This window comes from Rhinopithecus roxellana, chromosome 6, assembly GCF_007565055.1.
Source record: "Rhinopithecus roxellana isolate Shanxi Qingling chromosome 6, ASM756505v1, whole genome shotgun sequence".
In the NCBI taxonomy this organism is placed as follows: Eukaryota; Metazoa; Chordata; class Mammalia; order Primates; family Cercopithecidae; genus Rhinopithecus; species Rhinopithecus roxellana.
Window position 1 is genome coordinate 118019597 of NC_044554.1, and position 25186 is coordinate 118044782.

The window sequence follows — 25186 nt, forward strand, 5'->3', positions numbered from 1 at the left end:
TTCGACTTAGCATAATGTTTCAAGGATCATCCAGGTTGTAGCATGTGTCAGTATTTCTTATTTATTATTATTTTTGCTGAATAATGTTCCATTGCATATATATACTGTATTTTATTTATTCATCAGTTGATGGACATTTGGGTTGTTTGTACTTTTTGACTATTATGAATAATGTTGTTATGAAAACTTGTCTACAAGTTTTTGTGTGGACGCATGTTTTTGTTTCTCTTGAGTACATACCTAGGAGTAGAATTGTTGGATCACACGGTAACTGCATTTTTAATTTTTGAGGAACTGCCAGAGGGTCTTCCAAAGTGGCTGTTCTATTTTACATTTCCATGAACAGTATATAGAGGTTCCAATTTTTCCATATCCTTGTCAACACTTGCTGTTATTTGATTTTTTTATTATAACCATTCTTGTGACTGAGAATTTTTTTTAGTATAACCATTTCATTGTAGTTTTGATTTACACTTTCATAATGACTAATGATGTTGAACAGCTTTTCATGTGCTTATTGGACATTTGTATGTCTTATAAATCTTTTATCAGGTATATTATTTGCAAGAATTTTCACTCATTCTGTGGATTATCTTTTCAGTTTTTGATTGGTCCTGTAGAGGATGATTTCTATCTGAGAGCATATTTTGGACAATACCTACACCTGAACTTCTCTGAAAGCAAAGCTGGAGACACAAGTTTATACACAAGGGGTTTTCTTGAAGTGATTTTAGAGAGCTAGAGTGAGGTACAGGGTAATTGAACCAAGGAAGAAGGGAAAGACAAAAGGATAATGTATAACTGAGGTGGCCACTGACATGGGTGACTGGCACTTGATTATTGCTGGGACTTTCTGAGGAGTTTTATAAAACCTGCTTCAGAACTGTCCATCCACAGCACAAAGGGTAGGGGGGAATATTTAACCATCAATCCTCATTCGCTCACTTGTCGAGGATGGTTCCAAGGACATTAAACTTCTGGGATGTGCATGATGAGTGCCAAGCTGGTTTCTAATGGCGTATTATGCTGCATGTCAGAAGATCCGTGGGACGGAGCAAGAGGTGTGTTCCGTAGACCCCCAGGCAAAGGCTGTCCAGTGGCACCTACATTATGCAGGTTAAACCTCCATTGAGCTTGTCATTCAGCAGTGGCTGGAGTAACAGGTGGGACCAAGAGAATTTGAGGTGTAATACAAGAGATGTCCATTCTAATAGGCAACAGAATTCCTAGAAGTTTATGAAAAAGCCAGAAGTAACATGGTGAGGAAAATATTATTGAGTCCATTCTAATTAAGATGAAGTAAACTAGTATTGTGGATAATTCCTGGTAATAATATGGTTCATTGGAATAGTAATTAGCAGTCAAATGCTTTTGAAAACATCTCATTTAATCCTTGCAATAACTCCAAGATGGGGAAATGGAGTCTGAACAATGATGAAATCTCTTGCTTAAGGCCACACAGTGAATTTTGCTGCTGTTCAATACTGAGTGAAAGCTTGGTGAGAGAAATATTGATGCTGTACTGTGTTGAGTAAACATACTCTGCCCATTCCTCCAGGTCAAGAGTTTCAAACTCATGTGAGTACAGGGGCCAAACAGGCAGAGTTGATGACTGCAGTGGGAAGACAGGGGACAATGGCTGATCTTTAGTTCCCAATCATTGCTTCATGTGGGACTAGAGCTATTAAGTAAAAACAAACCCTGGTATTGAATCTTATTTGAAATTTCCCAGTTTAAATGTGGGGAAAACCCCCCAAAGCTCATGAACCAATGAAAATACATCTATGAATCTATTTTCTGCCCATTTGTGACTTCCACTCTGGATACTTTAAGCCTCCATCAAAGGACTGTGTACCTAAGGCATCACTTAATCTGTTCTGTAGAACTGGTTTTATGACATTGTACTTTTGGAACATTGTACTTTGACTTACACTGAGGTGTGTGAAGTACATGATAAGAAACAAATTCTTACTTTTATTCTAAGGCTGTTTAGAGGACATTGTTCACCGCATTAATTCTCATTATAAAAACTTGATAGAAAAAATTTCTCCCTAAACTCAATACCAGTAATAGTTGCACTTCTCATGAAAAACTTTCTTTTAGTCTTATGTACCCTGTCAATCATGTAATGGACCATGCTTTTTCACGTGACTTCTAGAAAGCTCAGAGCTGCATTTGTTGCCTACAATAAAGTATCAAAGCAATTGCTCACTATTTGAGTACTGATCTTACAATGATTTTATTTTATTTCCTGCTCGTATATTATCTTTACTCCATTTTCTTATTCTTGAAAAGAATCTTGTATTGAGTGCATTTGGAAACTCCTACACACACACACACACACACACACACACACACACACACACACACAATATAAATGATACATCTAGTAAGGGTTAGAAGGTTAGAATCCGAGTTTAAACCTGGAGCTTCAATTCTAAGTCCAGTCTTCTCTGCTTTTATGACACAATTTACTCTTGTCTATAGTCTCTGAAACTATGAGTAGTTAAATTGGAAGGCATATGTAGTTATTTCAGTTCAGTGCAATTTATTTTCTTATTATTTATTCTTTTTTATTTTTATTTTTTGTTTTTATACTTTAAGTTCTAGGGTACATGTGCACAACGTGCAGGTTTGTTACATATGTATACTTGAGCCATGCATTCTGAGCAAACTGTGGCAAAGACAGAAAACCAAACACTGCATGTTCTTACTCGTAGGTGGGAATTGAACGATGAGAACACTTGGACACAGGGTGGGGAACATCACACACCAGGGCCTGTCATGGAGTGTGGGGAGGGGGGAGGGCGGAGGGATAACATTAGGATATATACCCAATGTAAATTTATCTTCTTTTTCAAAAAACAGACTTCTTGGTGTGAGTGTATGTGTATACCCTGCACACATGCGATGCTGTGGAGTTTCAAAAGGGGCCGAGGGGTTGCTTAAAATAGATAACCTTGTTAACATAGCCAGAAAAAATGGGCTCTGAGCTTAAAAAAATTAACATTTTTCTTCTTTCAATTTCAGGCCATTTTTATTTGGCTAGAAATTGTATTTATGAGAAAGTGCTGAAGCATGTATATATGTATTAGATTCAGATGTATATTCTCTGTTTACTTGGAACCACAGGTAATGCTTAGGGGAAGGCAAGCTAAAAATGGCCGGGGCAACTTGTGTAGCTGAAATAAAGCAAAGCACATGTTCTGCTCACCTACTATTCAGTGAGGTCATTAAAGAAGTTTAGGATACCATTATTTTTACCCTTACATACTTCTTCAGTCCTAAAGGTTTTGAAATCTCATTGCACAGCTTCAAAGGCGCACCAACATTGTCCCTGCCTAGCCCATTATTGTATTATTAACTCATCATCCAAAACCCATTCAATTTCTTATTCTCTTTTACCTTTGGGCATTTAATTATATCTAAAACTATAAGGCTATGAAAGCTTTTCAGGGGTCATTAGTTTAGCCTTCTGCTACCAGGCAAAAGTATATTTTTTAGCATTTCCAGGACAGTAGATTTTATAACCTCCTTTAGAAACACCTTTTGGCATTTAATTGGTTCTTGCCTTATACTTAGCTTGCATCCCTCCAGCTGTATCTTGAGCACAGTTCTTTCTATGTGAGAAAGAAAAAAATCAATGATCTACATCAGTGCTTCTAAAGCCTTGCATTAGAATAACCTGAGGTTCTTGTTAGGATGCAGATTCCTAGGGCACCAGCTGCAGAACTGCAGATTAGAAAGATCTTGGGTAGGATCAAGGAATCTGTAATGTTCTCAAGCATTGGAGCAGGTGGCTTTTCCATACTTGCAGAAGTACTACTCTATACCTTAGACCAGTGAGCCCCAGATTTTAGAATAGGGTTTGCTAAATTTGATATACTTGCCTAGCCTTCCTTCTGAATAATCACACTTTACAGATCTGAAATTGGACCTTGGAATTCATAGAAACATTCCTGGTGATAATGTTCACCAATGTCTGAGATCAATGGCATGAAGTCATCTCTTATCTTCTCCATAAATTTCAAGTTATTTAATTCCTCTTCACTTGAAGACAACACTTTTAATGTCTTAAGTGTTGTATCTAATATGTAAAAGGTATTCACACAATATTAAAAAAATGTATAAAACATGTACATAATATAGTTCTTTCTATGCTGGAGCAAATTTTTTTATATATACACTAAAAAAGCTATGTTGTTCACTTACATGGGTAATTTTGTGCAATAAGTTAAAAATGAAATGAAAACATACAGTAAAGTAGGGAGAATAACATAACAAATACTCAGATACCTACCACCTGGATTTAAACATTGCCTCGTCGCTCTATTTATATCACATTTCTTTTATTTTTAAGAATACATTATAGATAAAATTGAAGTGTCATTTGGAGCCTCACCTCTCCAATTTCCATTCCCCCCTTACATTCTTGTAATTCTTAATTAATATGCATATTTTTTCCTTAGAATACATTTCCAGAATTCTAACTGATGAGTTGGAGGATATAAGCATTCAAAGTCTTGCCAAAATTGCTTCAAAGAAAGAGGGTATCAGTTTATACCATTGCCAGCTATATATCAGCGTGCTCTTTTCTGCTAGACCATTGCCAAATTGGAAATTTGTCATGAACAATAATTCCTAATTTGATAGGTGTAGGTGGTACTGTTTGAATTTTAATTTTCATTATTATAATTGAATTTGAACATTTTAAATATATTTTTAAATCTAATTTTTTGAATACAGTAATACATTCATATTGTTAAAAAATCAGGAAATATATGGTGAAAATTCACTCTTCTATCTTTGACATCTCCCCTCAGAGTTAACTACTGCTTTTTAGTTATTTTGTCTATTTCCAGAGTTTGTTTATGTATGTGCAGGCAAATATGAATATTTCAGTAGATTTTTATCTTCTCTTACCCTTGATACTCCAAAGGTGGCATATTTATTCACTATCTGTACCTCGATTTTTTCACATTACCATATAGCTTGGGGATGTATCTATAGTAGTACATGGAAATTTCCTTTGCTTATTTTTTTCTGGTGCACAGTATTCTGTTGCACGTGTGTTGTAATTTACTTAACTAGATCCTATTGATGGATATTTGTATTGTTTTCTCTCTCTTGCTATTAAACATGACTTTTCCATGAGTCATTTCAAATGAGTGACAGTGAATTTGCTGAGTCAAATAGTGTATTCACTAAAATTTTGATAAATATTGTCATATTGTCCTCCTTTGATGTTGCACCAATTTACTCAAGAATGCATGAAGTATATGTAAATTTAAAATACAACAAAAGAGAATGCATGGGCTATCTGTTTTCCTAGCCAATTAACCATGGTGTGATCAAACTTTTGAAATCTGGTCAATCCAATAGATGGAAAAATTTTCTCAGCGTATGTCTGTCTTAATTTTCTTTTACTTTAAGTGAACTGAGTATCTTTTCATGTGTTTGAGAGCTATTGTATTAATGTGAACTCTGTTCATATCTATTGACCATTATATTGTTATTATTTTCCTTACCATAAAAGCTTTGTATTAAATAGGTTATTCTTTGTCTCTGATATCAATTGAAAATTATTTTTAAAAAATTTTTATTCTTAATTTTTGTGGGTACATGGTGTATATATTTATAGGGTACATGAGATATTCTGATACAGGCCTGCAATAAGTAAGAATCACATAGCCATTACATTGTCCTAACATGATTGCACTTCTTGATTAGTCCACTTCCCCCACTGGTGTGAAACTCTGTCTTTATTATATCATATTGTGAATTATGAGGATCTGGGTCAATTTCTGGATTTTCTTTTCTACATCACTGGTCTGTTCATGTCCCACTAAAACACCAATATGATTATTAATATACAATAAATTGTTTTAATATCTACTAGTAGTAATCTCTCTTTTGATTTTTTGTTCAGTGTTTTCCTGACTATTCTTTATAATTTTTTAATTTTTATGGATTTAGAGGGTACCAGTGCAGTTTTATGAAATGGATATTTTGCATAGTGATTAAGTAAGGGCTTTAGTGAGACACTATTCACTACCACCTGAATAGTGAACATTGTACCCAGTAGATAATGTTTCAGCCCTCATTTCCTTCTCACCCTCTCCACTTATGGAGCCTCAAGTGTCTAATACCTTCCTCTGTATGTCCACATGTACCCATTGTTTAGCTCCCACTTATAAATGAGAACATGTGGTATTTGATTTTCTAGTTCTGTGTTAGTTCACTTAGGACAATGACTCCATTCATGTTTCTACAAAAGACATAATTTCATTCTTTTAATGTCTGTGTGCCGATGATCCTATGTGATTATTTTTATATGAAGTTTATGATCAACTCATCTAGTTAAAAAGGTTGATGTTTTGGGTTGTGTAAATTTATAAATCAGCTCAAGGAGAATTAAGATAATGGCATTGAGTCTTTCTCCTCAAGAACATGGCGTATCTTTCCATTTGTTCATATCTTCTTTTGTGTCTTTTAGTAGTGTTTAGAAATATTTTTCATAATGGTCTTATGTATTTCTTATACTGTTATCTTAGTTATTTTGTGTTTTTCAATGCTATTACATATTAGATTGCCCTTCCCTTCCCCTCCCCTTTCCCTCCCCTCCCCTCCCCTCCCCTCCCCTCCCCTCCCCTCCTCTCCTCTTCATGGAGTTTTGCTCTTCTTGCCCAGGCTGTGCAATGGTATGGTCTTGGCTCACTGCAACCTCCACCTCCCAGGTTCAGGCAATTCTCCTGCCTCAGCCTCCCAAGTAGCTGGGGTTACAGGTGTGCACCACTACACCAGGCTAATTTCATATCTTTAGTAGAGGTGGGGTTTCACCATGTTGGCTAGGCTGGTTTCGAACTCCTAACCTCAGGAGATCCACTGGCCTCTGTTTCTCAAAGTGCTGGGATTACAAGTGTGAGCCACCATGCCCGCCCTACATATTGGATTTCTTATTCCATTCTGTTTTATACCTGGTTGTTATTTTTACTTAGAAAAATATATATTTTCCAATCTGTCATGAAGATTATTATTATCTATTACATTTTAAATCATAACTGCATTTTTACATTTGCAGAAATTTATTTAGTTATTAAAGCTCAGCCAGAGCTTTCATCACAGGGTTCTGGTCTTTCATTATAGTTTCTATTTATTCTTTTAGCTCTTTAATTATGCTAAAAGATTTGTCTTATAGGGATTTGGGTCTGTTTTTGAAATCTATTCTGTCCTTCATGACACATCCTTTTCTTGAGTGATTTAACATTTTTAGTTTGAACTGGGCTACTTTTCCCCCATAGGAGTTCCTTGAATCCCTAATTGTGAAAATATTTCTAGAGAAGTTTGAGGATACTTCTGTGACAGCTTTACTGTTTTTAACGGTTGTAAATAGATCTATCTTAATTTCTTCTCTTTAGGACCCTTACCCTGTGATTAGTGTAGATTGAGACCCTGAGTGCCCTAGATTTGATGTCTCATGAGTTGCTTTTTATCCTCGCTGAGAGCCTCGGACAGATGGCAAACTTTCTCAGCCTTTCCCCAGGCTTTTCTAATTCTTTTTTTTGTGGAAGCGACAGCTCTTCAACACTCACGTGTGTTATGCAGGGGACTCAGTTTCAGCTGCTTTGCTTATTGAAGGCCGAGGTCAATTATTTTCCTGTGGGAGTGTTCATGCGCTGAATGTGCTGTGCGCCTTGGGCCTATGTCTTCTCTTAGGAATCTTAACATTGACAAGGCTAGACTGTCCAGACAAAAATTAAAATGGATAAGGCTGTAAAACCCATAAATATCAGAAAAGAATAATCATGTGAGCAGGGAGAAATTTCTTCTTATTCTTATAGGAAAACATTAGAGACATAGACTACAGTAAATTTTTTCCAAGTGAATGCCCCAGGGTTTTTGTCAATTTGTGCCCTTGCTTTAAGTAAAAGTTGTTACGGTCTGCATTTTTGTCTCTTACCTTCATCCCTTTTCATGTCAGAAGTTAATTATCCCAGTCTATGTAATTATTACCAGCACATGGAGTCTCAGCCTGCAAGAGGTTCAGAATTACATATGGGCTTTTAGCAATTTACACAGTATGGGCTTTGAGCCAATTTGAGAAACACTGAAAGCCATTATCATCTATCTGTAAAATGCCTTGCCCTGCGTTTGCTGCCCTGAGAACAGTGAGCTACAAGAAAGCCACAAAATACTGGTAAAATAATCTGACATACAGTTCTGAGCTTTTTGTATACCCCCATTCTCTAGCTGTACATCCATTGTGTGCTTATTGTGTGCTATATTTTTCTTTTTAGGAAGTCAGGGAAGTTTTTCTTTAGTTCTAGAGAATCACTATCCTATTCCAGCTGCCCAATTCCTTCAGAGTATTTCTTTGCCATTATCCAATCTTCCCAGCAGACAATTGGATTTTATTCAAAGTCCATGAGTGTCACATCCATATTGGCTGGAGTAGTCATTGCCGAGTGATGTTAAAGTTTTGTTTTTTTCTCTTTGAGTTCAGGGATTAAAGGTTTAGATTTCATCCAACAGTTGACTTTCTTGAATGTTCTTTCTCTTCTTTCCCTACTCTAATCTTAGTACTTTCCTACTTTCCCTCTAGTGGTTATTCATACTCAAAGTCATCCAAGCCTTTGGAAATACCATTTTTTCCCCAGCCTTTATAGTCTTTGGTAGAATGCTTCCATCTTTTATATGAACTGCTGTTTGGCTATGAATAAAAGTCTCTTAAATTATTTAAGTCTCTTGACAGTGATACAAGATAGCTTTACACCATCTTTTCACTAGGTAAAAAACAACTGTACTATGCCTTTTTAGAAAATAAATAGTATCACACACCAATCAACAAAGCACCACTGGAAACCTTCAACTCATGAGTGACTGGAATAATGAGAGGAGGCTGGGTTTTTGCTACAATTTCAGACCTCATCATTCCTTACCATACTCAACTATACATTTGGCTATAAACCTTAGGAATAAACCATACACCAGATTGTTATGGTATGGAAAGGAACAAGTAAGTTACTCCTGCCTCCAGAATGCTTTGCCTAGAGCAAATGAGCCAAGTCTGTGGCTAGACATAGTGTAAACAGATTTGCCACTGGACTCAGAAAACCGTCTTTGGTGTTTCTAAGTTAAGACTGTTTTCCCTTAAGATAAGAGACATCTCCCATGGAATGGGGCCTCAGATGCAGAGAAACTGTTAATAAATGAATGTCTTCCTTTTTAATGATAGGAATTCCAATTTGCACTGTACACTGACTGCAAAAACAATTTTGTGGGGGCTCTGAAGCCTCACTGGGGATGTATTTGGGGGAGAATGTGATGAGGATGGCAAAGTGGTGGCTCGTGGCTCCCTGGGCTGCTTGCACTGATGTGCTGATTTAATTCAAGGATGTGCTGAAAAGATGCTTCTCTGCTTAGAGTGCAAATTCTGAGAGAAGCACCCTTGCAGTCAGTGAGAATGAGGAGACAGTAGTTTTGAACTGAGAACATTTATTTTTCACTAGAGATTTTCTCAAAGTTTGATAATTAGAAGGATGTGGTTGGACTTAAACCAGGGTTCTCTCTCTTCCAAGGCTGATTGAGTAAAATGGCCTACTTGGTTGATGAGAACATTACAGGGTATGAGTTTGCTGACACGGTGGGTCCACACGTTATTTCAGAAGAGATAGATACTGTGGCTGGGCTGTGGGATGGCAGATAATTATCCACGAGTAGGAGCAGTTAAGCAGGAAGGGACTTTAAACACTCACTTGCCCCATCTGCTCTATCTTTTGAAGAGCTGTGGGCTAATTTGCTAGGTATTTCTAGGATCTAGAACTAGAAATACCATTTGACCCAGCAATCCCATTACTAAGTATATACCAAAGGATTATAAATCATGCTACTATAAAGACACATGCACACATATGTTTATTGCGGCACTATTCACAATAGCAAAGACTTGGAACCAACCCAACTGGATTAAGAAAATGTGACACATATACTCCATGGAATACTATGCAGCCATAAAAAACGATGAGTTCATGTCCTTTTCAGGGACATGGATGAAGCTGGAAACAATCATTCTCAGCAAACTAACACAAGATCAGAAAACCAAACACCACATGTTCTCACTCAATAGTGGGAGCTGAACAGTGAGAACACATGGACACAGGGAGGGAAGCATCACACACCAGGGCCTGTCAGGGTAGGGGGTTAGGGGATGGATGTTAGGAGAAGTGCCTAATGTAGGTGATGGATTGATGGGTGCAGCAAACCACCGTGGCATGTGTATATCTATGTAACAAAACTGCACTTTCTGCATGTGTAACCCAGAACATAAAGTATAATAAAAAAAATTTCTATCAAGAAAGAAAACATATTCTCTTAGCATAGATGGGGACTATAGTAAAATAATCATTTTACCATACTACATTTCCTAAGGTAACTCTAGCATTGCAACTGTGGCAACCTGACAATCTGAATTCTTTCAATTTTTCTGTTACTTTGATTCCCGATAAAAGGAATTCAAAAAGCCGTGGTTCTCTTCTATGTCAGGGCTTCTGCTTCATTTGAATAGAATCTGTTTTTAATGCACTTTGTTATAAATACATAATGATATTATTTCTAGGGCAAAATGTTTAGGAATTTACAGATACATGCATGTTTTCACTAGGGGAGGTTCTTTGCTTCAGGAAAAGAGTTCTGATTTTCAAGAAATAGTTGCACTGTTAAAATATTACTGTGAAATACTATATTTGGCTAGCTCCCCACCACGAGCCTTAATTCTAGGCTTCTAGCAACTAAAAACACTTCACAATTTGGCTGCAGGTATTTGGGAAACTTGCTGGCTCTGAAGGTGACACTGCCCCCTTCTCTTATTTATGAGTTTTTTCTGATACAGAACCCTTAAATGAAAAGACATAAAGCACCCTTTAGAAACACCAATGGAAACAAAACCACAGTAGAATTCAGTTCAAGAAGCATTCCCGCTCACTCACACAGGTTGAACCCGTGTTTCCCCTCCCCCCTTTTCACCAATGTGACGGGTCCCTTCAGTCAGTTAACAGACCTTCCCTAAGCACTCAGTGCCAGCTGCTGGCAAGAATAGCTTTACCAAACTCTGCATTGACTTTCCTGAGTGCAGCTCACCACCAAATAATCCTGTAGCTTCCCGTGTCACCTACAGTGAGAAATTTTTTGAATTTCCTTTCTGTGAGTATTTCCCTTTTCTCCAGTTCTCCTGTGGTAGGGACATGGGTGATACAGGTGAGGTGGGAAAGATGGTATCAGAATTCATGCTGTGGGGGAATATAAAGAATATAAGAATTTAAGCTTCCCTGAGGGCTGTAGTAGAGTTTCTTCAGATTTCACAATGTTTACATTTTGGGAACATGTTTTTAAAAATGAGACAACATTGGTTTTAATCCGTTTTGTTGAAATATAATGGAATGACATCTAAGAGCATGTAATTTGGAATCATGCACAACTGTGTTCAAATCTAAGCTTACCAGTTATAATCTATGTGTACTGGGACAAATTACATAATCTCTCTAAACTTAGTTTTATCATTGTAAAATTAGGCTGATAATAATAATAAACTCATAGCATTGTTTTGAAGATTAAATCAAATATTAAATGTGTAGCATCTGCCGCATAGTAGACTCTCAAAAACACTAGTCCCCATTCTCTTGTTTTTTTTAATAAAATAAATCTGTCAGGAAACTTGTATATCTATACTAAATTCAGTTTTGGCATCTCAACTAACATCAGCAAAATGCTAAAGTGGCAAAAATGAAAGAAATTTAAAAGAAGGGCAATGGAAACAATTGATGTCAAGAATAAGATTCATTTATCCAGGTAAGAAGGATAAATGTATTTTGGTATAAACTATGAGGGGAACACACTTCGGCAAACAATGCAAATATAAAAGCATTTTAAATAAAATTTAGTATAATGCATCTTTAGTATAATGCAAAATCCTTTCTCAAGGATTTTTTTTTAACCCATGTTTTTATTAACCTTTCAGAAGCACATGAGGAAGATATTTTCTCTAAATTGTGAATGAGAGAAAAAAAAGGTACATAGGAACAATGTGATTTGAGTAAATTCACCCAGTGAATCACAGGCAGAGACTAAAAAATCCACTCATTTGGCTCTTGCTGACTCTGTCCAAGCCTTCATTGTTTTGGATTAGGGGCCTGAATGTACAGGGTCACTTGCCACTATTCAAGAATGTAATAGACACCACCTTGGGACTCCTACTCAGAATCTCTTAAAGAGGAGGAATTAATCAGCCAGTGATCTCCCATTTTTACTGTCCCCATGCCCAGCTTAACCTCCATGGCCAGCAGCTGTAGCCTCTCCTTTGCCCTTCATCATACTCTTTTTCCCAAACCACAACTCAGGTTAAATACAACTAACTTCTCCAGGCCAGTACCCATGTGGCTTAAGAAAAATAATCACACTGACTAGTCTCTCTTTAAATTCATGACCTTGAACCTCAGTTGCGCTCTAAATGCTCCACTGATAATCATAGCTTATTCATGTTTGCCATGAATTGACAAACCTTGACAATTCATTCACTATTCTACTCTACTTGATAACTACTTCACTCTTTGCTCCTCCCTAATCTTCAACACATTCTTCCCTACCTCCATTTTCACAGGGGAAATTGAAACATTGGAAGAGGGTTTCCATAGCCTCTCATGATATTTACTTTTAAAGCCTTCTAGCATCTATACCCACATACTCTTCTTCCTTACCTGTGACCACAGGTGGTCTATACCCCTATCTGAGCCACCAAGTCCCATCCTCTTTCACTTTCTCAAAGTGACTTATTTAGCAATTCTACTTTCTGACATCATTAGGGTTTTTGTTGGTTGGTTGATTGGTTGGTTTTAACTGGTCTACTGGGTCATTCCCGTCAGCATTCTAATGTGTGACTTTTATCCCTACTATTATACTCAGACTTCTTGTGTCTGTGTCACCAGTGTCTTCCTTGTTGCTAAATTCAGTGCTGAATTCTCATTTCACATCTTACATAATTCTGCAGCAGTTGACACATTGATCTCTCCCTTCTTCTTAGTAAACTTCTACCCTTGGCTTCCAGGACACTATATTCTCTGCTTTTCTTTTATATCACTGGTTATTCTTTCTCAGGTGCCTTTGCTGATCCCTCCTCATTTTCAGACCTCTTAACGTGGTATTCCCATCAGTCCTTGGATGCCTTCTTGATCTGCATTCACTCCATCTCATGCGATCTTGTGGTTTCAATGAACAAGCAAACCAAGAAGGACTCCCAAATTTACACCACTCTATTAGAACTCTCTTATTAATTTGAAAGTGATACTTTTGACTGCTTAATTATTTTCTACTTAGATGTCTAACAGACATTTCAAATTTAATACATCTAAAACAGAACTCCTGATCTCCTCTTAATAAGCTCTGCTCCCCCCATTGTAGGCGATAGCAAATCCATCTTTCCAACTTCTCAGGCTCAGATTTTATTTGGAGGACTCCAAAATTCTCTTTTTCTAAGATTTTACAAAAGTAACCTATGTCTTTTTTTTAGATTTTGTTTTTTAAAATTATACTTTAAGTTCTAGGGTACATGTGCACAATGTGCAGATTTGATACATAGGTATACATATGCCTTGTTGGTTTGCTGCACCCATCAACTCATCATTTACATTAGGTATTTCTCCTAATGCTATGCCTCCTCCAGGCCCCCACCCCTGACAGGCCCTGGTGTGTGATGTTTCCCGCCCTGTGTCCAAGTGTTCTCATTGTTCAGTTCCCACCTGTGAGTGAGAACATGCAGTGTTTGGTTTTCTGTCCTTGTGATAGTTTGCTTAGAATGATGGTTTCCAGCTTCATCCATGTCCCTGCAAAGGACATGAACTCATCCTTTTTTGTGGCTGTGTAGTATTCCATGGTGTATATATGCCACATTTTCTTAATCCAGTCTGTTATTGATGGACATTTGGGTTGGTTCCAAGTCTTTGTTATTGTGAATAGTGCCACAATAAACATACGTGTGTGTGTGTCTTTATAGTAGCATGATTTATAATCCTTTGGGTATATACCCAGTAATGGGATTGCTGGGTCAATGGTAATTCCAGTTCTAGATCCTTGAAGAATCGCCACAATGTCTTCCACAATGGTTGAACTAATTTACAGTCCCACCAACAGTGTGAAAGTGTTGCTATGTCTCCACATCCTCTGCAGCATCTGTTGTTTCCTGACTTTTTAATGATTGCCATTCTAACTGGTGTGAGATGGTATCTCATTGTGGTTTTGATTTGTATTTTTCTGATGATCAGTGATGATTAGCATTTTTTCATGTGTCTGTTGGCTGCATAGATGTCTTCTTTTGAGAAGTGTCTATTTAAAGTGTGTATCCTTCAACCCATGTCTTTAGTATCTTACCTGATACATGAATAAATAGAGGAGCAAAGCTCCAGACTTTTTGTAGACTTTATGGTTTTGTAAAGTGACATGAGTTCTAGAATATACTTAATAGAGGGCAAGGGAACCAGCTGGGTCTCCTCTGTGGCCAGCTTGGAACTAATGACCACATAGCATATACTGGGGCACTGGAAATCTACTGGAGGATGCAATGATTGTTAAATAATTCATGTTGAGGTGGAAACAACACAAACTTGAAGTCAGGAAGATGTAGGATCAGGTCAGATCTTGGGCTTCTCCAGGCTTCTCTTTCCTTCAACTGTAAGCCATTGTGAGGCTCAAGTGACATACTATGTGTAAAGCTCCTAGCCCAGGGCAGGAACAGAGCAGGACCACTAAGGATGTTTTTTTGTTTGTTTGTTTTTGTTTTTGTTTTTTCTTCTCTAGGCAAGAATCATCTGTATTAACTTCTATTATATCATTCCCTGGGTATCACAAAGAAATTTAACTTGTCTCAATGCATGATTGTACACTAAAAAGATTAATTTTTAAACTGGAAGAAATGGAACAAAGGGCTTCTAGCTTCTCTTTCACAAACTCTGAATGCTTCAGATTTACAACGGATGTTATAAGACGATAGGAACTTTCCAGGGAATACAATAAAAGGATCACGAATCATCAATTCTGGAGATGAATATAACACAATAGCTATTTAAATTTCTACTAAGAATATGTGATTATGAATACTTATTGAGACTCTGCTGTGAGCAGGCATTAGGTGTTTTGTAGAACTGACCTTAGAAGAGATGAGACTTGTGGATTCCAGAACTACTAAAGAGCTGGCTTAAACATTATATGCCTTCCTAGTACTGGGCAAAATATTTCTATTAAGACTGCTAAAGGGCTTCCGAGGGACTTCTAAGAGACCGTTAGTACACTTCAGAGGATCCTGTCAGGAAGCTTTTAGGGGAGTTGTGCAAATGCATAGTCAGCTTAAAGCTGTTAGATGCATTAATTAATGCCAATTATTCTCTTGTGGTAGCCATAGCTTCAGTTGAGAATGACTGTACCACATCTGTTTCCTTAAGGCACAGCTTTAGTCTTCATTTGAGGGAGTGTGTAGGAGATCTAGCATTAAAAAACCCTTAAGAATGCTAAGAAATTAGATTTCTCCAAAGCCCTATAAAAATCATCTACCCATTCAGTGCTACAATCGCTTCACCTAAGAAACAGACATAGTGACAATGAAAATAAAAATTATTTTTCCTGGAACTTCTAATTGAAGTTCCTCAAAATTGAAGTGGGCTGAAATTGATTATGGAAATTGTAATGCAACTCAATCACTGAGGAAGCTGCATTTCATTATAAGGATAAACATAGATTAAACTAGTACTTGTTCCTGTTTGCCTGAAGTTGCTGCTGCCTATACCTGGAAGGTAACACTCCAATAGCAAGTATGGCTAATACCAGGTTTAAATTGAGTTTGTCTCATCTTTCAAAATGAGTTATTTTCAGCTATTCAGAAAAATATACAAATAACCACCTCTAATGGTGCAAAACCAGTTTAGACTATTGACTTTAATTTATTTAAAACATGTAATAGCAACTAAACTGCTGATTTCTGAGTATTAACTGGACATAAATACATAAATTTATGATATGCTTTAAATAGGAATTAATAATTATGGATATAATTTGGTATGCCTTCATCAACAGCTAAGTGAAAAATCATAATACAAAATTGAAAATAAAAAATCTCAATTAGGCAAACATATTTACATTCATCACATTTTCTTTGCATATATGTATAAGAAAATATTGGAAGTAGGCACAGAAAATCTTAGCAGTGGTCATCTCTAGGTGATGGACTTATTGATGTATTTTTTCTGTCTTTTTCTTACTATTTTCAGTGCTTTCTAGGTGCCCGTGAAATCTATTAGTCTTATAGTATTAGAAAATAGTCATTAAAATTGTGCTTGAAGATGGTACTTGGCACAGAGCAGAAGCAGAGTACAGTAAGCGCTGAGCCAACAAAGGGATCCATCAGAAAAGCTGACAAGCTTTACCAACTCTCTGACAGCTTTGTCATCTTTCTTGTAGGATGATAATAAAATGTCACATTGTGGATGTTTCATCACAAAATAAAGATAACATATTATAAATCACTACCATAAATAATAAGCATGGACTAATCAAGTCCCTTTTGTGGTGAGACAGTTCTAATTGCTTTTAATTGCATGCTTTCACTTATAGTACTTGCTAATTCTTAAATTTGTAATCTCCAGTGTTCTCTTAGTCGTTAGTATAAATTAGCAATGTTGTACTCTATGCAAATCAGTTGGCTGAAAAAGTCAGTTATGTGGAAAATACTGTAAATAAACTTTTTCAACTCAATTAAACAATTTGGGTGTGATACCCCAGCCTTTAAAGAACAAGTAATTGACTAAAGCAGTTAAAAACCCCTGGGTCCAATCCAGAAAACCTTACACAGACAAAATTCCCACTTTCTTCAGCACTAATCTTGTACACCCAGGAATATCAGAATAAGTCCAGAGATGAAATTGCATGTGGAAAAGAGAAGAGGGTTATGGATAATATTACTGACTGCTACATGCACTATCATAATTCTTAGTCCTAAAAGTAACTATGGTATTAAAATATAAAATGCAATGATAGGCATGCCCTTCATTGTTTCCCAAGCTGTGTTCTACTGATGTCTACTCTCTCAAGATGTGGCGTTGGTTACAAATGGAGTCTTATGATTTTGGTAAATTTTACATTATACATATATATATGTATTATATATGTATATTTATTGCAAAGGGTCTTAGAGACAGTAAGATATTAAAAGTCTGAACACTTGTACAGTAAATATTTTTTAATTAGTTTATTCCAGAGATTAATCACATTTGAAAATGGAACTTTATTTTGTTTTACTTTTTTAACTTAATATCTACTAACAGTCCACAGAGTTTCATTCCATGGAAGAGACTCAAAAACAAAAATGTATTAAAACAATATTCTGAACATGGGACTTGTTGGATATGGTGCATATGTAATTTAGAGGTAAATTCTATAGTTCTCACATTACCCTCTAGTAAGTAGTTGTGGTACAATGCAAAATATATATTTGGTCTTTGTCCCTCGTTCATGGCACACAACTGGAGTATCTTTTGTGGGTTGATGAGATGGTTGGTGGCTGGAGTCTCTAGATAGTTTCTTTCTGGTGACCAGGATAGGAGCTAGTCACCAAAAAGACCATGTAATTAGATGGTTGGAACTTCTAGCATAACCTCCTGACCTCTGGGGTAAGGAGAGCAACCACAGATTGAGTTCAATCACCAGTGGTGAATGATATAATCAATCATGCCTACGTAATGAAACCTCCATGAAAGCTACTAAACAGTGGAGTCCAGAGAGCTTCTAGATTGGTGAACACATGGAGGTTCTGGGAGGGTGGTGGCATTCTAGGAGAGGGCATGGAAGCTCTGCACCACCTTGCCTTCCACTCCCAAATATTGTCCTCTGCACCTTATTCATTTGACTGTTCCTGAGTTGTATCTTTCATTTAAAAACTGCTAATAGTAAGTAAATAATTTTTCTGAGTTCTGTGAGCTGTTTGAGCAAGAACACTGAGCCCCAAGTGGGTAATTCATGGGAATCTCCAATGTGTAGCCAAGTCAGATGGAAGTATGGATTGTAGAAACCTGGGGACCCGATATTGTGACTAGCAACTGAAGTAGGGGCACTCTTGTTGGGCTAAGCCCTTAAACCTGTGTAGGCTCACACTAGCTCCAGGTAGCTAGTATCAAGATTGAGTTGAATTGTAGGACACTCAGTTAGTTTCTAGACAGTTGGAGAATTGGTAGGTGTGAGGAAACTTACACAGTAGTGTTGCAAATAGATAGTCTGTTTGTTTGTTTTTGTTTTTTGGAGCAGGGGTCTTGCTTTGTCACCCAGGCTGGGGTATGGTGGCGTGATCTCCACTCACTGCAACCTCGGTCTTCTGGGCTCAAGCAATCTCCTGCCTCAGCCTGTGGAGTAGCTGCAATTACATGCACCCATCACCACACCTGACTAATTTTTGTATTTTTAGTAGAGATGGGATTTCACCATGTTGGCCAGGCTGGTCTGGAACTCCTGACCTCAAGTGATCCACCTGCCTCAGTCTCCCAAAGTGCTGGGATTACAGGCATGAGCCACTGCATCCAGCAGATAGTCTATTCTTCCTGTGAAAAAGTATAGGGACCTGGCAGCTGCTAGCATCCCCTCAATTCCAGGTATGTCTGATAAAAAAAACTGTTAGGATTCTTGATGTTTTTGAAATAAAGTGAGATGTTTAAAAATAATTCAATTGCATAGCATGTATAAAATGTCCTTTTGCAGTTTGAAGAGGTGCACACTAACACAGAGGACTGATTTTATTTATTTGTCTATTTTTTTTTTTTTTTTGAGACAGAGTCTCACTCTGTCACCCAGGCTGGAGTGCAATGTCACCATCTCAGCTCAGTGCAAGCTCTGCCTCCCAGGTTCACACCATTCTCCTGCCTCAGCCTCCGGAGTAGGTGGGACTACAGGCTGCCACCAACTTGCCAGGCTAATTTTTGTATTTTTAGTAGAGACGGGGTTTCACAGTGTTAGCCAGGATGGTCTCAATCTCCTGACCTCGTGATCTGCCTGCCTCAGCCTCCCAAAGTGCTGGGATTACAGGCGTGAGCCACCACACCCGGCTGATAACAATTATTTTGAGCCATAAATGTGAGTAAGTTTTGACTTTCAATCCTGTATCATTGGTGTGTGATCTGGGGGATGGTGGGGCAGGGCCGGTGTCTAAGTCCAAGTCTCATTTAGGTCCATTGATTCACTGTCCTCTTATTCTTTCTCAAAAGTCTGACACATTTCTCTGCATAGTCCTCATTGCTCTACTGTAACATTCTTTTTGGGCCTTGTGGCCAATCTGTACATGCAGGAAACAAAAGTAAATCTCGCTCCAAAATTCTCCTCTATAAAAGGTTACAAAACTGTAGTTTAGGGGCACATCTTAAGGCATGTGTTGAAACCTTGGCTTGATTATATTTGTTTTTTAATGTTACAGGGATTTTCCATGTGTGGCTTGCACACGTTGATTTACGCTAAACAGACTGAACAAATACTGGAAAATATAACAAATCTACAGAATAGGAGTGCTCTGCGGTAAAGAAAAAAAAAAGTAATGCTTGGGAAGATACTGAGCTAGAAATGGAGTTCCTGCTACTTTTTCCCATAATTTGTATGTTAAATTCCTCCAGTAATAAAAACCCTCATTAGTTCTTTCTAACAAACAGAAACAGAAATTTGTGCTGGAAAGAATAGAGAGATTAATTGAAGATCTTGCCTGCTGTTGGCCTATGAACTGCTAGAATGATTTTCTGTGCCCCTTTTTAAAAACATGAATCTTTTAAATCTTTAATGTTAAATTTCATATTAAATTAACAGCATTCACATGAACTTTAAAGGAGAAATATTTACACTTCGCATTTCCTGAGGCAGTTGGTTGGGGTTTCTTTTTTAATGGGTTCAGTAGTGTCTCTGTCCCAAAGGTGTATACTCACACTTGATTTATTTTTTGAATAAAATATTGGTGTATGAACTGTTGCCTATTATTTGATTTTAGTGTCAGGGCATCACCTCCTTCCTGAGGCATTTCACCTGTCTATGTTAATTATTTTTTCACTCTGGGATTTTTTTACCCAGAGTATGTTAATTCCTTCTTTTTTTTGTCATGGTTATGTTAAGCATTATTTTCTTTGTTTAAGGTGACTCTGGAATCTATTCTACATTGATTATTCTAGGGAGGTGAGTAAAATATTTGAATCTGAAAGCACTTTAGAGAACACATCTCAATCACAAATATCTGATATTTAGGGAAGATCAAATGTCATAGAATGGCTAGCCAAAAGTTGCTTTATGTCCTTGTTGCCTAATAAATCAGAACTGAGACATGAATCTTATTTTCTTAGTCTGAAGAATTTGCCCCATATTCCTATCTGACCTTTAAACAAAAGAGGAATAATTACAGTTACCAAATACTAAATAGATTTTCCAAAAAATTAAAATAAGACCAAGGCAAACCTCTTCACTTTTTAAAAATTAGAAAAAGTTGAATTCAGCAATAAAATGATATTCTTTTGTTATCTGTCTAGATCAGTGGTTCTCAGTGGGCAATATTCCGCCTGCAGAGCATTTGGGAGTGGAGGGGAGTGGCGTTTTCTGCAGAGGCATGATGTTTAGTTGTCATATGTGGGGCTGTGTTCCTACTGGTCTCCAATGCATAGAGGCCACAGGTGCTGTTAAACATCCAACAATGCGCAGGACAGTCCCTCACAACAAAGAATTATCTGTCCCAAAAAGTCATATTGAAAAGGAGAAACCCTGGTGTAGATGAATGGCTCTCAGACTGTGATGCCCAGACCAGCAGCATCAGTGTCTCCTGGAACTTAGACATGTGCAGTGTTGGGTCTCAACTTGGGCCTCTTAATCAGAGTGGGCTCCAGCATTTGTGTTTTGATGATTACTCCACGTGATTCTGAAGCATGTATGTTTGAAAACCACTGAAACGGCCGGGCGCGGTGGCTCAAGCCTGTAATCCCAGCACTTTGGGAGGCCGAGACGGGCGGATCACGAGGTCAGGAGATCGAGACCATCCTGGCGAACACGGTGAAACCCCGTCTCTACTAAAAAATACAAAAAAACTAGCCAGGCGAGGTGGCGGGCACCCGTAGTCCCAGCTACTCGGGAGGCTGAGGCAGGAGAATGGCGTAAACCCGGGAGGCGGAGCTTGCAGTGAGCTGAGATCCGGCCACTGCACTCCGGCCTGGGCGACAGAGCGAGACTCTATCTCAAAAAAAAAAAAAAAAAAAACCACTGAAACCAATGTTTAAATCTTCTCTTTCAGTCACTTTAAAAAATACGAATTCTTACTTTCTACTCAACCTTTTTCTTTGAGCAGTGGCTGAAGTTTGAAATGGAGCCTATTTACAAACTCCAACTTCTACCCACAAGAACATTCTTGGGTAACGGCCTCTCTCCAATCCTCTGGCCCAAAGAAGTCCCCTTGCCAGGAACAACCTGTGTTCTCTTCTGTTGTGTTGTTTTAAGAGATTGGCAGTAGTCAACCCTATGCTTTGGCCTATCACAATTAGTCTATCCCATGACTTTATATAAAACTGTAGCTTGTCCTGCAAAAAGTCAGAGCTGGTAGTTGGAAGTTTATGCAACTGCTCAGCATGTTGCATCAAAGGGCTTTTGAAGTTAGCAGCCTGAGTTCTTTCTAGCTTTGAACCCATTAGTTTCATTTACAGTCCTGTAATTTGGGGCTGCAGTTTGTAGTCTGCTCTCAAATCTCAAGCTTACTAAATCAGTTATACTTGGGGGTTAGCTCAAACTAAAATCTGCACTGTGAAATGGCTCACAGGGCATATCTTAAGCCATGATGACATGGATTTCTTCAGATATGAAAAAGTATACCACGTTTTCTTGCCCGTCTGTAGTACAGAAAATGGAATATCTAGAATTGTGAGGCCAGGAGATGAAATTTGTCATTGATGGCTTTTAGTAACTTGAGGAGGAACTGAATCCTTAAAAATACTAGATAGGAAAGCCTGTGGTTTGCCAGCCCATCTTTTTTGCCACCATGTATTTAAACTCTTATATCAACGTAGGAAAAGACAGCTCTTGTATGAGTTTTTACAATAGAGTGAAGGAATGCAAATCTTATAATTAAGTACTCCGTCTTCATTATTTGCCTGCAAATCATACAATAAAATAAATCTGACACACATGGCCAAATGTTCTTACTCAATTAATCTGGAAATATGTTATTCATCTGTTGTGGCCTGCTATTGCAGCTGACAGTTTTGCTTCTCTTCCGCTCTGTTGAGGGTTTCTGGCAAGCGGCTCTGCCGAGGGCTTGAAAGCCTGAACACAAAGTAATGGTTTTGAATCTGGAGGAGAGGTGAACCATGTTACCACCTGTAGTTTTCTTTCTAAATCGCCCCTTCATTTCCATGAGATTTGGAGACTTCCACTAAGTCGGTGTGAAAAATACTTTACGTTATGCTGTCAGGAAATAATGCCTGCTTATAAGGCTTTAGATAAAGTAATAGTCACAAGGCTGCAATGAAGGAAACATCCCCAAACTGTAGATAAATCTGTGTTCCAACTTGTCACATAGTCTCTGCATGTCTCATTCAGTGTCATTCTTCCAGAATTAAGAGGTAATTATGCTCTTCATGATCCTAGACTCTTTTTCTTTTCTTGATGTCGAGAAACAACAGGGATCTGAATTTAATTGGTCTGTTTTTACCTGATTTATTGACATAAATTTGTTTTTTTAATAGTAAGTGTTATGGTTTTTTTTCACCTTAGAAAATAACCCTGGTGAGCAATAGACACTGTGGACTACTAGAGAGTCTAGAGGAGGTGGGTTAAAAAACTACCTATTGGATACTATGCTCACTACCTGGGTTACAGGATTCATACTCCAAACCTCAGCATTACAAAATGTTCCCATGTAACAAATCTGCAATATACTCCCTGTATCTACAATAAACACTGAAATAAAAAATATAACCCTAATGTAGACTCTTATGCTTTGGATGACAGAACCTGTTTTGCTTCCTTAAAAAGTAGCTAAAATTCAGTAGGCTGCTGGGTTCCTTAAAGGTGATAAATAAAATACACGCAGACAATTTTCTCCAGAACAGTTATCACCCAATGAACACATAATTTAGTGATGACATTAATCCAGTGGACTTGTTTTTGGTGTGTGTGTGGAGAGAAAACAATTTTTAATACTCTAAATCTGTGTTTTTTGGAAACAGGATTAGGGTGGTTGATGATAGTCCTTGTGTGTGTGTGTGTATGTGTGTGTGTGTGTGTGTATGTGTGTGCATGTATGTCCTTGAAGGCAGTAGACAATTCTGAGGATCCTAGGGAATAAATAAGAAGGAATAGGTGGTTTTCTTTTTTTCTTTTTTTTTTCAGCTTCCAAGTCATTTTATTCAGAATTTTTTGTTTGTTTCCTGAATCAATAGATACTATACAAAACAATGTAAAAAATGGCTACTATTTTCTCTCCCCAGCTTCTCCCCACCTGGGGACAATCCTCTGGGGAAACTCACTCTGGGGTTTTAGGGGTTCTCCCTCTAGATTTGGTCCAGCAAGTGAGGCTGAGTTACATAGTCCCTTAAATCACTTTCAAAGGAGCTCAGCTGAGGTGAAGAGAGCCTCTGGAATCTGGAGGTTACTAGGTTAGGGAAATGGATTAGGGTTTTTTTTGGCAGAAAAGCCAGCGCCTGGGGCTTACCCCAAAGAAAAGGGTATCTAAAATGTTCACGGTTCCTTCTTTTGCCTCAAAAAGTGACATTTATTCAAAGAAAAAATGACAAGATGTCCATCCCTTGGCTCCCTTCCCTCGTGCCTCCTGCTGCTCCTCAGCCCCCCAACATTGAACGCTGGCTGGGGCTAGGTAGCAGGACAGCGCCTCAGATGAAGTCAGCAACATTAAGGGGAATTTCCTCAATGGAGGTGTTGTAGAAGATCTCTATGTCTCGAAGAATCCTCTTATCTTCTTCTGTCACCATGTTGATAGCCACACCCTTATGGCCAAACCATCCACTTCAACCAATTCTGTGGATATAGTTTTCCCTGTTGGTCGGAAGGTCATAGTTGATGACTAAAGAAACCTGCTGCACATCAATGCCTCTGGCCTACATCAAGAAAGACGAGTCTCCAGCATGTACTTCAGAGGACAATCTATCCTGAAGGGAAGACACTTAGGTATCCATGTAGGCAGCCAAGGAAGGCAGAGGAAATAAGCATCCCTGTTCCTCAAAGACCTTAGGCATGCCAGATTCTGTTCCAAGTTGCTACTTTCCTGAGAGGGGGCACTGGATGTCCCCTTGGAGAGGGAATCGCCTTGGATAGGAATATGTGTTTTAAAGCAAGAAAGAATGAAATCAGTTAGGTGAATCCTCCAGGCATTTATCAAATGATTTTAAAAGTCAATCTTCTCTTTTTGGAGTCCCTGCATTAAACACTTCATTGTCAGGCAAGGGCATGAAGGCCATGGGAATCGCCCTGTTGGGTGGACCCAGTTTCTAGTGGCCTGCATTTGCATATCAAAGGTTGCCTACCTGACTCTCGACATATCTCCACACATATCTCCACGTGTGTAGAACATCCAGGCGCCCTATATTTGCATATTAAAAGGCTAGAGTGGGAGAACCAGCTTTTTCGTGGCTATGTCAATGACATGCCTGATCAAACCAATCCCCTGAGCCCTATGCAAATCAGACATTGCCTCCTCCAGCCTCTGCATATATACCTAGCTGATATCTGTGGCAGGTGAGGACTTCCTCTTTTGGCTTTGGAGCCCCTCTCCCTTTCTGTACAGGGAAGCTTCTTCCTTCTGTCTTCTGCCTTCCTTCTTGCCTGTTAAACTCTCCTCTCCTTAAAACCAAAAAAAAAAAAAATAATAATAAATAAATAAACACTTTATTGTCTTCAAGTCATCAATCATTTCTCAATTCAAATGCTAATTACTTTTCAAACAGACCTTCTCTGGAAGAGTTAACTCTGCCACTATTATGATTATGAGAGAATTCATGGTTCTGTTTCATGGGTACAGGCAAATAGAAGACACATTAATGTACCAGCATACAAGTTATTTTCTACTCCTAAGGGCTCTAGGAAGAAATAGAAGGAATATGAGGCACATCTCTTTCTTTGTTAATGATATTACACAGTGTCT

General features: G+C 38.0%; 1 non-coding gene across 1 annotated transcript; it reads right to left on the reverse strand.

The window, feature by feature from the left end:
• Positions 1-24217: 24217 nt before the first annotated feature.
• Positions 24218-24358, reverse strand: LOC115898469. The gene has a single exon (XR_004058196.1). It is a non-coding gene; the product is annotated as a small nucleolar RNA SNORA67 (small nucleolar RNA).
• Positions 24359-25186: the final 828 nt, after the last annotated feature.